The sequence below is a fragment of the Balaenoptera borealis genome, assembly GCF_965194805.1.
Source record: "Balaenoptera borealis genome assembly, chromosome: 15".
Lineage (NCBI taxonomy): Eukaryota > Metazoa > Chordata > Mammalia > Artiodactyla > Balaenopteridae > Balaenoptera > Balaenoptera borealis.
This window is the reverse complement of record NC_138871.1, coordinates 92,083,445-92,098,701: the sequence shown is the minus strand read 5'-3', so window position 1 is coordinate 92,098,701 and position 15,257 is coordinate 92,083,445. Positions and strand designations below refer to the sequence as shown.

At 42.3% G+C, this 15,257-nt stretch overlaps 1 protein-coding gene across 6 annotated transcripts in view; it reads right to left on the bottom strand.

Moving 5' to 3' along the window:
• Nucleotides 1-412: 412 nt before the first annotated feature.
• FAM110C (family with sequence similarity 110 member C) overlaps nucleotides 413-15,257 on the bottom strand; it is a 30,895-nt gene continuing 16,050 nt past the window's right edge. For 3 of the 6 annotated variants that reach the window (XR_014234871.1, XR_014234872.1, XM_082357075.1), the window contains one exon: nucleotides 413-14,417. The gene's annotated coding sequence lies outside the window, so the exon portion shown is untranslated. The remainder of the gene's footprint in view (nucleotides 14,418-15,257) is intronic. The other 3 variants (XR_014234873.1, XR_014234874.1, XM_082357076.1) reach the window with 3 other exon arrangements.

Below are 15,257 nucleotides of genomic sequence, written 5' to 3'. Positions count from 1 at the left end.
TGTATCCAGACAGCCATTCTATTAACTCACTGAGAGACAAGAATGTTGCCCACTTAAGCAATGGTTTTACTTTTATATAGGAAGACAACCCTAACCCTAACTTTTGAGGCTATTGGTTCACATAGCTCATTTTCAAAATTTTCTCAAATTATCAGGGTCATAGCTAATGTCACTGGCACCTACGATAAGAGGGCTATTTTTAAAGAAACATTTTGTGAGAGGAAAAGATCACCACATTTCAAACTTTAATGTCTCATATTATGCATTGGTAAATTAGAAATGAACACGTTCCCCTTCCAGCCCTCGTCATAGCTAATGATCAAGATCTCCTGCCTGAGTATTTTTAAACCCAGCATTTGCTGGCTGGCTGTGGGCAGTAGGTAGCACAGCTAACACCTCATTTCTCTTTGCCCTCCTGCCACACAGTTGAGGACAAACCTGAAGCAGCGTGGATGGCGACTGGCTGAACACAATGGCAGCAGCAGACCTGGTTCTGGTCTCTCCTGATTTTTGCATTATCATCTTGATTTAACACAGGTGCCTCACATGTGGGGATTAGGAGGACACCTCTTTCTGGATGAGCACATAGCACTGAAAAGGACTTTTGTTTCTGTGATTTGCAGACTTTGGAATATAGTGTGTCTACACACTGAGGCAGGTGGTTCTGTGGTAGCACCACCTGTGTAGGTCTCAGGCCCACAGTGGCTGAGTCGCCTCACTGCCTGGCCCACTGCCAACCTGGACCATGCAAAGCTTCGCCCAACACATCTGTAACTTCTGAGCACATCTCTCCCCCAGCCGCAGGTGACAAATTGACAGTGGAGCCGAAGGGAACAGGCTCCAGGAAATGGGATGTAATTCTTAGAAATGAAGGGTTGAGTCTTGGACAAGCCTGGTGGACAGAGGCAAACTTGTGTAATGAGTAAACACAATGTGTGTCTTTTAATTAAATATTAAACCATAATGGAATGAGTGTAGAGAAGTGCCTAACATGGCTCAAATCCCAGATTTCAGATGCAGAAGTGCTGCTGTTTCAATCTGAACGAGCATAGCCATGGTTGAGGGGCTAGGGACTAAGGGATGGGCTGCACTCCCAGCCCCCTTCAATCAGCACTGCACCAGTTTTATTTATTTTCTAAATAAGGATTCTCTTTGAAAAATGATTTAAACAACTCATTCCAATTTCCTATTTTACAAATGAAATGTAATGAAGCCCAGAGTGGTGAACTGCTTTGGTCACAGTCATCTAGTGCTCAGTCTTCTTTCATCTACAAAAGCAGAAAAGCAGTAAAACCTCCTGTGGTGATGGAATTTAGATATAACACTGTTGTCTCCCAACCTCCATCCAGCCATTCTGCTCATGTGAGGATGGCTAAAGTCCTCATCTTTTGGGGAAGGGGTGGCTAGAAAGGGACTAGCTCTTGATTACTTCAGATGTAATGCAGTTGTAAACAGCATAAGTTTTAGTGTTGTTATTTTTGTGCTTTTTGTCATAGTAATGACCAACAGCAAATTACTTTTCATTTACCTTGCGAAGACAAGACTCCATATTTCACACAGTTGAATTTTTTGGATCCTATTCATTGAATAATGGTAGAGTTTTACTATACTAACAGTGACATTTGAACCGGTAACTCTTCCAGCTTTAGATCAGAGTCAAAAGTGAAAATGAAAGAAACAATGACCCACAAAGGAAACAGTGGACTGTTTACTTAATTTCTGCCTGTCCTAGGTAACATTCAACACTGGCAGTGCTTGGTCCAGCCCCACATCTTGCTCATAGGTGAGACCGGTCCTATTACCTAAAGCCTCCATAAGCTGGTTTCTTTCTGTTCACTCAATTTTAGTTCTAATTCCCAAGGAACACTATTTTCTACGTTACGAGCATTTTCTGTAATAAAATAAGTGTTCTAATTTAAATTTAATTTAAATTAAATTCATACTTTTAATTTAACTATGTTTTTTTCCCAGTTTTATTGAGCTATGATTGACATATAACATTGTACAAGATTGTGTACAACATAATGATTTTATATTTGTATACAGTGCAGAATGATTACCACAATAAATTTAGTTGATGTCCATCACCTCACATATTATATTTTTTTTCTTGTGATAAGAAGTTTTAAGATCTACAATCTTATCAACTTTCAAATATACAATCCAGTATTGTTAACTATAGTCATTATACTATATGCTATCAATACATTCTTGACTGTGTCCTTCTGGGTGGCCAATCATTCCAAATATCCAGGACAGTCCTGGGCAAACCAGAGCAGCTGGTCACCTACTGTGACATAACTTTCCACTACCAATTGGAATTTAGCCAAATCAGAGTGTTTTCAAACTAGATTAGTTTTCCAAGTCTTTATACCCGGTACTCTTTAGTACTACACTTGTGTTTTGATTTATCAGAGTGCTTTCAGCCCCACACAATGGAGTCACATTGGAACTCCATTGCATGTGTCCAACTTAGTAAAGTAGCAAACATACACAAAAAAAGTTGCTAAGAGTCCTTGGAGTTCCACCTCAGCGCAGACCCTCTTTGTACACACTGCCTTATCTTCATGGAAGTGGGAGGTACTAACCCCACAGTTTTACCTGGAAATTAGCAGATTAAGCAGTAATGGGGCCACTTGAACTCCTTGAGGAAATAAATAACTCCTTTATTTCCCACTTGGCCCCTGAGGCACCACAGCCGATTGTGATTTATTCCTTAATTATTTTACCGCCTCCCATTAATCACTTGGATCTAGTCTGGGCTTGTACAGCCCTGTTCAGAGTGGCTGATTTGCAGAAACCTGATCAGGGCTCTCCTAGTTAAAGGGAAGTTCTTTGCTAATGGTAATAGAGTACGCAAAAAAGCTGGAGCTATAGGAACACCTTGGCATTCAAGGACCAAGGGTGCTACGGGGCTGGCTGAGAACACTGGGTGGAGGGGAGAGAGAGCTTATTCTCATTGATTCGGCAATTTTACTTACTTAAGGGTGTGGTGACACTTGGGGCTTCTCAGGGCCTCTCTCAGAGAGTCAATAAAGAGCCATCTCCTAATTCTGCGTATTTATTTTAACTCTCCTTCTGGACCTTTTGCCAGATGAACATGGGGAAAAGGCGGGGACAGGGATGTTGACAGAGGAAAGTTAAGATAAAGTCTGAATCCATTATTTATTGAGCATCTACCAGAAACGATTCACCACAAAACAGTTATTTCCTGAGATGGTGGGTGATCCTGCAACTGGTCCAGTGGGACAAATAAAGCAGACTCAGCAGCTGGGATCCTGTTTTTGGAAGATTCTTCCTCAATCAGTCTTATTCTGCAATCGTGCCTCATTCCATCTCTTTATTCAGTTCACTCTCCCCTCAGTGCACACACATGCACGTACACATGCATGTTCAAACACACACACACACTGCCCACAGCAGGTTTCAGTCTTATCCTGAGAGTCAGAGCAGTGTCAGTATCAGTCTGGATAATTGTTTGTTCTTGAGTCACTTCACCCATTGGCTTCTAATTATACTAAGTTATTTGTCACTCTCTGCATGTGCTAGAGGATCCCATGCCTATCAACCTTTGGAAACGTTATTCTCTCTGCCTCAGATGCAACCCTCCTCTTCCATGAAAACGAATTCCCATTGATCCTTTTGGACTCAGAAGCAGTTCATGACTGTGGCTGGGCATCACCAGTCTGGAGTGAGAGGGTCTGGATCTAAACATGGTTCTGTGGATCAGTAGCTTGTGACCATAGGCCACCTGCTTCATCTCAGCAAGCCTCCATTTTCACCTACTGATGAAATGATGTGATGATAATAACTGTAGCCAAGCAGAGTTGTGTAAAGGATGGTGATGGGCCGAAGAACACCAGGGGCCTCTAGCTGGGGCACCTTACTATGGCAGCTCCTGGGACCTTGACAGCCCGCAAGTCTCCTTTTGCCGTTACTCACACTGACTGTTCAACATTATTGCCTGTGCAATCTCGGCCTCAGAGTTTTCCTCCATCGCATATCTTCACGGTAGTGCTTGCAAGTTCCAACTCAGAAGAGGAGACATCCAAGTGCAATGTGCGTTGACCAGTGAGTGGGATCAAGAAGACACCAGGGATGGAAGCCAAAGATCAGCTAAAGAGACTGGATGCCACAAGAGAGAGGGCATGTTTCTTGGCAATTTTAATGAGGATACAGTATGTCCGGGCAGTTTATCAAGTAGGACTTGCATTTAACCTAGGCTCATTCTAATTGTGTCTGGTTTTCCATGAACATCTCTCATCAGGAAACCCAAGCTTATTCCCTGAGGCTGAGAACACCTTTGTATAAACGTACATATCTGCCTCTGATTTCAGTAAACCATTAAATTTTTTAGACTTTCCTATTCTTCAAATTGAGATTTTAACTTTAATTGTCAACTGAGGAGTACCAGGGGGGTAAAAGGCCTGTCAATGAGGGTTTACCTCTTCTGGCTGATAATCAATTCAGGGAAATGAACTGGAGAGCCCACAAGTCTGAGAAAATTAAAAGACACTATTCTCATCTACATAGAAATACACTTCAGGATGAAAAGGAGGAGAATAAACTGTCATGACAAAGCAATACTACTGATGCATATTGGCCCAGTTACAAAGGGGATAAATGGCTCACAAAAGTAGTTAATCCCTTTTGCTTTTAATAAAAGGAACAGACAGAAATCTGGGTGTGTACAATGCTGATTAATCATTTCCCAAATACTTTATGGTGCAGGTCTTGTTTTGAGTTGTCCTAGAATTAAATAAAGATCTCAGCCTTGGGAAATATTGTTTTTGAGCTCTTTAACTGTAATAACCCATCCTTCTAAATGAGGTTCAAGTCCTTGCAATGAGGCCCTAGGCTGGTACAATTTTCCTAGACGCTTTCACTGGGGAATCTTAAGAAGTGCACAGTGTGGGTACTCTGGACACACACAACACACTTGAAAAGTGCCAAAATATGTCAAATAGACCTCAGAGAGTGAGAAGAGATGAAACTGAAGGAGAATTAGAAATTGGAAGCTCATGGGAGGACACACTAGGAATTTTTTGAGTAACTCTAGAAGATCACACTGAAGTCTAACTGTTGGGCATTTTCCTTTCTGCATTTCAAAAGAGTGAAGAGGACCCCCCCATAACTTTTGCTAAGAGATATAAAATAACACAAAGAATTGGCATTCCTGGGTGGAACAAATCCAGTAATATTTCTAAGTGATGATTTTTTAAAAAAACAGAACTAGCAACGACTGTAAAGGCAATGATTTAGTTTCTTTCCTCACAACTTAGATTTATACTTGCATTTTATAAACGTTTGTCTTTAAATCCTGCTGTGAACACAAAAGTAAAGACAGATCTATAGAGCTTCAGATAAGCATATAATGGACGTGATAGAGGGATGTCTTGAAGGACAATGAAGAGGAGACGAAGGGACTTGAAACCCTGTGAACAGAAAACAAAAAGGGCAACAGTGTAACAGAGCTTTACAAATACCACGCAATTGCAAATGTGGGGTAACACCTAATGAAGCTACTGTTGTATTCATTAAGCAGCTCTTTCTGATTGGTATGTTCACTAACCAACTATGCTAATATTTAATATTAGGTATAAAAGAAAGTAGGCAAAGTTGCACCACACTACTCCAGGTATAACAAGGAGAATTTACAGAGTCATACATGAACTCTCCAAATCAAAGAAACATTCACCTGTAAACGGTTATGTTGTACAATTGTGAGTAATGTAAATACCTAAAACTTGGTGCTCTGAGAAGCCGGCAGGAATGTCTTTTGGTGCAAGAAAGATTCTCCAACCATCCTCCATGTCCTTTGACTTAGGTGGTTCTCTTTTCTTTGTATGATGAAATCAAGGATCTAAAATTGTCTGAAAAACTAGACATGCACAGTTTGTCTCATGCAGAATGACTGGCTTTACAGCAATTGTTGTTTACAGATTATAAAACTGTTGAACAGAGAAAACAGTCAGCCTCTGCCTACAGGTTTTGTCCACATGGGATGCATACCTTACCAAGTATGGGGTCTTCCGAGCAAGCCAGTGGAGCCCCTTAATGGAAGGTGATTTTGAAATCTTGTGGCTAATTAGTAACAATATCTTTGAACCCTAAAATTTTGGTTGCAGAGTGTTTACGGAGTGTGAGGACTGGAAGCTTCCATTTGGCAACATCCAGAAAATCAGTCCATTGCTTCCAAGTCTGTCTGAAAACCGGTCAATTATTTCCACTCCAGCTATGCCACAGGGGAGCGGCATTTTAAATGAGATGGCAGTGTATGTGAAGACCCTTGTAAACATGCTCTGCAGATGTGAAGAATAATCTAGGCTTAAAATAATGTGGCGTAGGTTTTCCTTCCACTAAGGGTAAAAAACTATTTGTGTGTATGACACACAAGCTGCTATGTGCATGTGTGACCATTCAGAGCACACAAGAGAACAATCATGTCAAAATGGAACAAACATATGCACACACACACTGCACTCAACATATAAAAGGTTTTATGCAAAAGGATGAATTAGAAAATTTAATCAGGTCTCTCACTGAACTGGATAAGGTAATTAGTGGAGAATCTCATGAGAAAGCTATAGGGGCTTTTGACAGAAAGCTCTAGGTAAACCCAGAGGCCAAGACACAAAGCAGAGATGCCTCCGATAAGTTCTTGAATGATTCACTTAACCATTTAGTGAGGCTAATAGATGATCACTCCTCCACAACCGCAGGCCAATTATATCACTAAATGGAGGTGTCAGCAACTTGACTCTTTCCTCCTCTGCAAAACAGAAGCAGTAGCAATACTTGCCCCGACTACCTCAAAGATGTTTGTGAAGATCAAATGAGAAAATAGATATCAAGAGAGCCTAGTAAACTTTAAACTTCTAGATAAGTTCAAGGTAGCGGTGCTTTGCCATTAATATGCCTTGATACCTTCCAAATATTTCACTAAATGATCAGAAAAATCACACAATACTTTTTCAGAATTTCCTAGTGCAGTTTCGGTGCTTTCTCTAGACCAGAAGAATGTGTTCGCTTTCTTTCTTGTTCTCTGTTTTGAAATTCTAACCCACTCTTACTTTACTAAACCATGGTGGTGAGAGAACTTTATACACCCACTGGACCTATCACCACTGATTCCCCTTCTGCTGGAAGTAGATCCTACACAGGGAAATGGCTAGCTAAACGCAGAGCCAATTAGCAAGTCCCACGTTCCAGAGCCGTGAAACCTGGAGAACTCCAGAAAAGAAAAAAACATTGATACCAAGTGATGGCAGCTTGAATATATAAACTGGTTCATAAATATTTAGACAAATCATTGAGTGATAAATATATATTGAATCATTAGGGGACTAATATGATGAGAATAATAATAACTATTCAGTGTCTCCTCTGCACTAAGTGCCTTTAAAAACATTCTTCACCCTCTAAACTGCCCGTTTACCTTTTAATAAAAAGGAGACTGAGAGATGGTTTACTGCTGTCCCAGTTGCTCCAGAGGCACTTGCCTTCTGCGAGCCTCTGTTTCCATGAGCTCCCGCTCTACTGTACGGACACCACTCACGTTCGCTCTTTCAGAGCTCAGAGCTTAATCTCTCCGCAGATGCATTTTTATTAGAAAATGTTCTTCCTCGGAAAAGGCCCTGTAGCTGTCTGACAGGGTTCCTCACATCATGGACCACTGTGGGTTTACTACGCTGACCACATAAGTACATCCTGTGACCAGGGTTAGTATTGGGTGAGCAATCCTGAGGATGCTGGCAGAGTGGGTGCAACGACTTCCTGTGGCCTTCAAGTCTGAGTTCACTCAGCCCGGAGGCAACAGGAAAAGGTGACTCAGGCTTCCTTCTGCCTCTACCTGCATGGGGAAAATGTTGACTGTCGGCTATGTGCCGTAGCTTTAAAAGGCACTCGAGACTTAGTGCATATCTTGCTCTTCTCTTTTACTATTGCTGAAAAAATTCCACAAACCAAAAGACGTGCCAAAGTTCCCAGTACTTCAAAGTGACCTTAAAGGAGTTCGTCCTCCTCCTTTTACAACTGTGGCCATTTCTCATTTACCTAAAAGTCTCTGGGTAGCCGCTGCAATAATCATGGTTCTGCCAGACTTCGCTGAGACGATCCAGAAGGCCTTGAGCTTCTTATCTGGCGCTGGAATTCTGTGATGTATGTGAGGTGGATGCACTCTGGGTTCGCAACACTCGTTCGTGGAGCTTGTGATGCAGCAGGTGGGCCGTCACCCACTTTGGCATTTTGCCTCACTGGCCCAAGCTCTTCTGGCACAGCTTCCTTGCTCCCCCTCCGATTTTCTCTTTATTTAAGACTCTATTTCTAAGGCACATGCCGTCTCATGTAAAATGACCAACACACCCTACACCATGAGAGCCTGTCCCGTAGCGTGGACATTTGCACGCTGCCCCGAGCCTTCTCAGCGCGTGAGACGTGGGGCAGCGTCTCCACCCTCACCGGAGCCACTCAGCGGACGGAAATGGGGACAGTCATGTAATGCGGGAGTGGCTGCTTGGATAGAATCCTGCTTACGTTCTGATCTGTTGAATCAGTCTGCGCCCTTGAGAAGTTACGGAACTCTTCAAGGCTTCTGGCTCTCCTTTACTTCTTAAAAGAGAGAGTGCGGCGGCTTTTGGAACCAGGCAGATTTAGGTCCATACTCTGACTTCTCCAGCATATTAGTTCCCTGACCCGAGCAGGTACTAAATCTCTCCACACCTCAGCTACCTCACAGGTTAAAATGGTGCTCCTGATAGACTGGTGTGAGGCTAAGGTAGAATAACGAAGGGGAGCGCTTCGTCCTGCTCCTGCTGCAGGCGCCCAGGAAGTGCGGGCCCCCTCCTGGGCTGTGGTGACCAGCTTCTTCCAGGGAGCTAGGCCCTCCCAGGAGCAGGACTAACACCAGAGAAGCACCTAACCCTTCTTCATCCTCACCACATGACCTTCCCCACCAGACAGGAAACACTCTACCTTAGCTGCCCTAATTTAAGGCAAGAGTGAAAATGCCAAACCCTTAACGCCATGAACTTCAAGTTCTCGTGTGCTCACGGTAGTTTTGGCATTAATTTCCTCAGAGTGGGAATTAAAGTGAAATCGAGAGCTTGGCATGGAGATGTGTGCTGAGCAAGGTTCTCTCTTAGGGTGTCCCATCTTCCCAGCTGGCTGGGGACTGAAGATTCTCCGAGGACACCAGAAAGTTCCCGGCAGACAGGGACAGCTGGTTGCCCGGCTCACGTTCAGCAACTAGGGCAGGGCTGGGAAGGAGCCTGGACAGACGCGGGGGCGTCCCCCGGCTGGAGGCTGGGGCGGTGGTACACGAGTCCTAACATTCCTTCCAGCTTTGACGGTCTGTGGTCCCGGGTCCCTGCCCACCTCCGCAGATGCCGCACGGACATTCTCTCTGGCGCCTGACTCACCCCCGCAAGGAAGCGGCCTGAGAGCTCTCTACTGGCACTTCGGATGCACCCCTCTCCGGACTGTGGGTGCTGCAGTCCTGACTGCCAAGCACAGGAGGCCCAGCCTGCACCCAGCTGTGTACCTCCAAGGGCGTGTCCTTGACGCAGCCTCAGAGGTCACCAGAGGCAACACCGCCCCTTCGCGAGAGCGGGCCTGCTCTGGCCTCTGGCAGTCACCGCTTCTTTGCTATCTCGACTTTTTATTCTATTTGAAAAGAGGACTTCCTCTAAGAGCCAGGAAAGCCACACAGTCCTTTATCAACAACGTTCTGACTGGATACAGACCAAGCCCCGAGGCCCCATTTGTAATGCGTTCTGCTTTTTATTCAATTTAGACTTCACATGAATTTGGAGGGTGAAGGGCCTCCAGGGATTAAAATAAACCATTTGTAACTTGCATGTTTTATTTCCCAGTAGCTTGACTCTTTTTATGATTTGGACTTTGGGTTCCATTTATGGTTCAGACAGATTGGCCAATAAATAGAAACTACAAAACGAAGGGTCCTATTGAAATCCGTGAGGCTGGCTCATGGCGCCGCTCGCTTCTGTCTGCTCGACTTTACTCTGCTTTATCCCCTCCCCCACCTTCCATCTGCGTGTTTCCCACGTCTGTCATCTAACTGTTGGCCTATCTACCCTTTACTGAGTATCTGACCTTCCTCCTAGAACATACGCCGTCATGGCAGGGCGCCTGGGGAGCCCCAGTGCCTACTGTGGTATCTGGCTCCTCAATACATGAACGTGGGTAAATCTGCTTGTTATCAGTGGGTTGTCCTTGATTATAGCCGCTACTGCTCAGGACCATGAGTGTTTCAACAGCAGGGTATGCATTTAGTGGATACCATAATTTCCATTCTGGCACTTGTAGCAAGAGTCCTACTTAAGCTCAAAATTGAGTATCCCACAGGCTATATACTAAAGTCAAGATTCCAATCTTTCCATATCTGTTTCTGTGGCTCGGTTTCTCACTTTCTAAAGACATCAATATTCTGTTTCGACTTAAAGATGAATAGTTATCAATGGTTTAATACATTCTCCCCTGCAGAAAGCATTTCAATTTTAATGACAATTTTCAAGGAGATAACACAAAGATGACAATTGTAGGATTGGGGACATTGTAGCAGAGATAATGAGGAAAATATTACTGGATAGGAGCACATTGTCTGGTGTTTCTGTATTTTCTCCCCATGAACTGTTCCTTCCTACTTCCATGACCAGAGTTATAAGCTCCTGGTTGAGACCTTAATTTCCTTCTTGCTCGATATTTCCAACCTGGAACATTTAACTATTATATAAATTAATTTATCTCATCACAGAAAACGCAAGCAAAGTCGAAACATCTAACCACTGTGCATCACTTCATTGTTTCTGTCTTACCAAATTTTCAAAAAGGGAAACAGAAAGGTGAGAACTCATGTTTACCTGAAGGAAGACAATGACAGGTGCTGTTGGATTCTGTGACGGAAGCCACATAGCACGATGTCTGGACAGTTTCTGAACAGTTACAATCAGAGAGTTTCTACAGTCCCTGGGGGCTTGTCCATGGTCTTCGTGGAAATACAGGGTAAACTATTCTCCTCAAGAATCCTGTCTTTGGACGCTTGTGTGGATTTGTGCATAAGCCACTGCAGGACTGAAAGAGAAGCTGGCCTGGCTCAACCAGATCAGCAATTTAGAGACTGGACTTCCCCACTGGCTGAGGCCTACATCTCCAGTCCCAGCAGATACAGAGAGCAAACCTGATGTACGTAGAGTTTGCCTTCACCAAGCAGTTAACGGGAAAGGTAACAAACTATACTCTCATTTTTATCTTTGGACCCATTTTACAATGATAGTATTAATAAACCATGAAGAAAAAAAATTTAAACAAAAGACTGATGAAACAAAGAAAACCAACGTGCTAAATATTCAAACTGTTTTTATTGCATTCCGTCTCCAGGGAGAACTGGAGACTTTGGGTACCACATGGCTCTCCAGGGAGAACTGGAGACTTTGGGTACCACATGGCTCTCCAGGGAGAACTGGAGACGTTGGGTACCACATGGCTCTCCTGGGTCAAGTTTTAGAATGCGCTCCTCATTTCTACTGATAATCTGTTGAGATGATATTAGGAAAAAAGGGAGAAAGCCAAAGATTTGAGTAATTATAATAAGCATACTCTTGCTTCAGTTTTTTCACATTGTACAAATTCATAAAGTAATACTAAAAATGATAAAAAATACTTTATTTCTTTGATACAGAATGTACAATATTGCACTCATGTCGCAAGTAGTGTGTAGAAAAAATGAACTCTATTCAGAAACAGCCATAACAATTGTCTGGGCCTGATATTTTATGGAATCACCAACTATAACTACAGCACTGCACCTTTAACCCACTGAAAAGGGCAACGTTTGATAAAGCCTTCTTTGTAGTCCAGTGTCAGTGACCAGCAGTTTAGAAACTATATGCATCAGTATATAGTGAGGAAACTTTCCAGTTACATAAATACCTTTCACTCTGAGGCACTGATGACCTGTACCCACGTATTAATGAAATAGATACTATCAAGATATTTTCCATGCTGTATCAATAATTTTTTCTCTCCATTGTGCTTAATCATATTATCTGAGAAGCTATTCTTTTGTGAACAAAAGAAACTATTTTGCAGCAATAGTGAAAAGCAATTACAAGCTTTTTCATTCAGATTGAGCAACAAAGTTTGATTTTCTCAAAGTCACTCAGCAAATTGGGGTAATTCAGTTAGGAAAGGACCCCTGGCCTCCAACCACACACTCAGACCCAGAGCTTAGGCATGAATCTGAACGGACAAGAGGGAGCGTTAACCCATCCTGCTGGGGTCTGGGGATTCCCTGTTCCTGGCAGCTACTTCCAGGAGTCGCCTCCACTGAAGTGCAAATGCTTCTCGAAGATCTTGGTGCTTTTAAATGGTAACCAATTTGTTTTTCTCTTTTTTCATCTATTACATGGATGGTAGAGTCTGCACCACTTTGATCTCAGATAAATCTGAGCTAGCTTTCGGTTCATCCTATTCTGACAATAGAAAGGCACATAACAATTTTACTTAAAGCATTCACATATAAAATTAATGGAACCTGTAAACAAGGGAACTGCATATATGAAAAGGCCCTTTAAAGAAAACTCCTCTCATCTTTGACATTATCTTTTAAACTAAGTGTAATCCAGTGAACAGCAAAACAGCAGCATTTTTAAAAAAAACAACAGGGAAAAATTTCTTAGAGCAGGGAATCTTTGTCTTTCTAGAGACTACATTGACAGAGGTACGTCCGTCAGCCAACAGAGCCTCCCCAAATGCGCATCTGTGTTTTACTTAAAAACAAGTCCCCACAGTACTGAGCACTTTATAGAGTAGTGAACGCTCTGCTTACACTCAAATTTGGAAATTCAGTTAAACAACATACAAAAACATAACCAAGGAGAGAATGATTTTAAATTATCCTGATAAAAACTAAAACCATATGAAGTGTAGGAAAACTATTTGAAGACCAATAACTATGTAAAAATAAATATTTAAGTAACTCAAGGACTTATTCTCACAGTAAAAGTTACAAAAATAGAATACAATATTAAACAAATACATGAATATATCAAAATTGGTTTATAAAATATTTTACCATTGAGAAACCTATTTCTCTTCCCTCCCGATTCTTCTAATAATTTTATTCTTGAAGGGACATATTTTGATAAAACATTGTAAGCTTTGACCAGGTGACAAATTTTCTTTGGGTTGTCATCATGGATACAAAATTCCTCTCAGAAGTTTCTGAATCTGAAATCTATTTACTCTGAGTGTCATGAGCTGGTTCAGATTTAGGGTCACAGTAACTCCTTACCGACACCCAGAGGCTAACCCTTGTCTCAAACACACCCTTTTCAGAGAAGGGTGAACTGTTGCCAAGTTTGGAATGATTGCCTGATAGGTGGGTGTGTGAATTAGACCAGAGAGCAGGGCATGTCACATGTCATGAGTCCATGTTCTGTCTAAACCGAGGCTTTTTATCCTTTTGGAAGCTGGGAACAAGAGAACCATGGAGGCACATTCTAAACGGTGCTGCAGAAGAGGACCACTGCTGTTGATCTGAAGGAACGAAGCTCCAATATTCTTCTGCCAACTCTCAAGGAACTGTCCAAGTACAAGAAAAGGTTTCCTAACAGTATTTCAGCTCTTTATCTTTTAATGGTACCTCTGCATGTCTACAACCCAACAGGAGTGGCGTTCACAGAATGACCTTGCAGCTCACAAGTGGTTTTAAAAGTGCTTTCTGATTCATTTCATAAGATGATCAGTTGCACAGTTTGGCAATTCACTGTAGTTTACAGGGCAGTGGTGCTTAGAAATTGAGGTCTACCTGTGAGTATGCAAGTGTGAGCATGTGTTTGCTCTTTGTTAGCCAGAGAATTTGTGTAGAATATAACTTCTTCTGATCACAGAACTTTGATCTAGATGGTGCCAATCCATCCAATATGATTGAAGAAGTAAATACCGTGGCATTCATGTTTGCTTTTCATGCTCTTTGCCTTTTTTTCTTTTTAAAATTAATTTAGATATCATTAAAATGTATCATTGTACCTCTTTGTCAGCAAGCCACTCAAAAAGATGCCCTTGAAAATATTTCCAAGCCGCTTTTCCCTCTTCTGCTGCTCTCTGGAAGCAAGAATAGGTCTACCTAACACAAGAAAATATCTTCCAGAGCTTCAGCTGTGTCATAACAGTTATAACTCAGCTAATTTCCAAGTTCTATGCTCCCATCTTCTCCATAGCACTTCAAACCTTCTGAAATTGCTTAGGCTTCTTCAATGGTGTGCTTTATTCCTGGGAAAACAGCAATCATATGGACACCTGGGTACACTGGACAAAACCTGGCAGTGAGGATGGCCTGGGGTCCCAATCATCCAGATGTACTTCAAGGAGTCCCAACTGTCGGGAAGGCTTGCTTCCTGAGGAGTAAGGAAAGAGCTGTCAATCAACACCAGTCTAGGCAAAAGTTATAAAGCCAAGCATTGAACTACAAAGTCTGGTCCCTGCAGTTTTTGGTTTTGTGATATTTTCTGCATTTTAAACATCTCCTTTGCACATTTTAAATTCTGAAAAGAATCAGGAGCAAAAGCAGCCATCATCTGGTTTCTCTGTATCCATCTCCCTGCAGGCCTTTTTCTGGGGCAGTAAAGAAAACTTTCTTTGAATGTTGATTGGTAAGGCCCAGTGCCCACTAGCACACAGCTGGACAACAAAATAGAACACAAAGCAAGCAGTACAAATAAATTTTTAGAGGCAAACAGATTCTTCGCTTTCAAATACAAATCTCTCTAAAAGGCCCAGGGGCTGGCCTGAAGACAGAGTAGGTAGCCTTATTACAGCTCAAGCCACTAGTTTACCTAAAATGCACTCTTAGTTGGTGACTACAGAGCTTCCCAGCTAGTCAAAAAAGAAAGAAGCAGAAAGTCAGGAGTGTCCCAGTTTGTTTGCTCTATCTCCCCATGGCACCTTTGCAGATGGTGAGACAGTTCCACCCCCTAGCTTTTCAGTTGCCCACATCTACCAAAGAGAAATCTGAAGAGAGCTGGGCAATGTCTGAGATTTTGGCCTTAAAACCAAACAATGTTTATCCCTAATTAATTCAAAGGACAAGTTACCATTCTTTCATAACAATATTAAAATCAGTAACATATAGTCTGTGCAAAAGATAGAAAACCAGAAACCTAAATTTTGGCAGGCCTATCATTTTAATGAATTGAATGACAGGAAGATGATTAAACACCAGTAGACAGAAGAGCAGT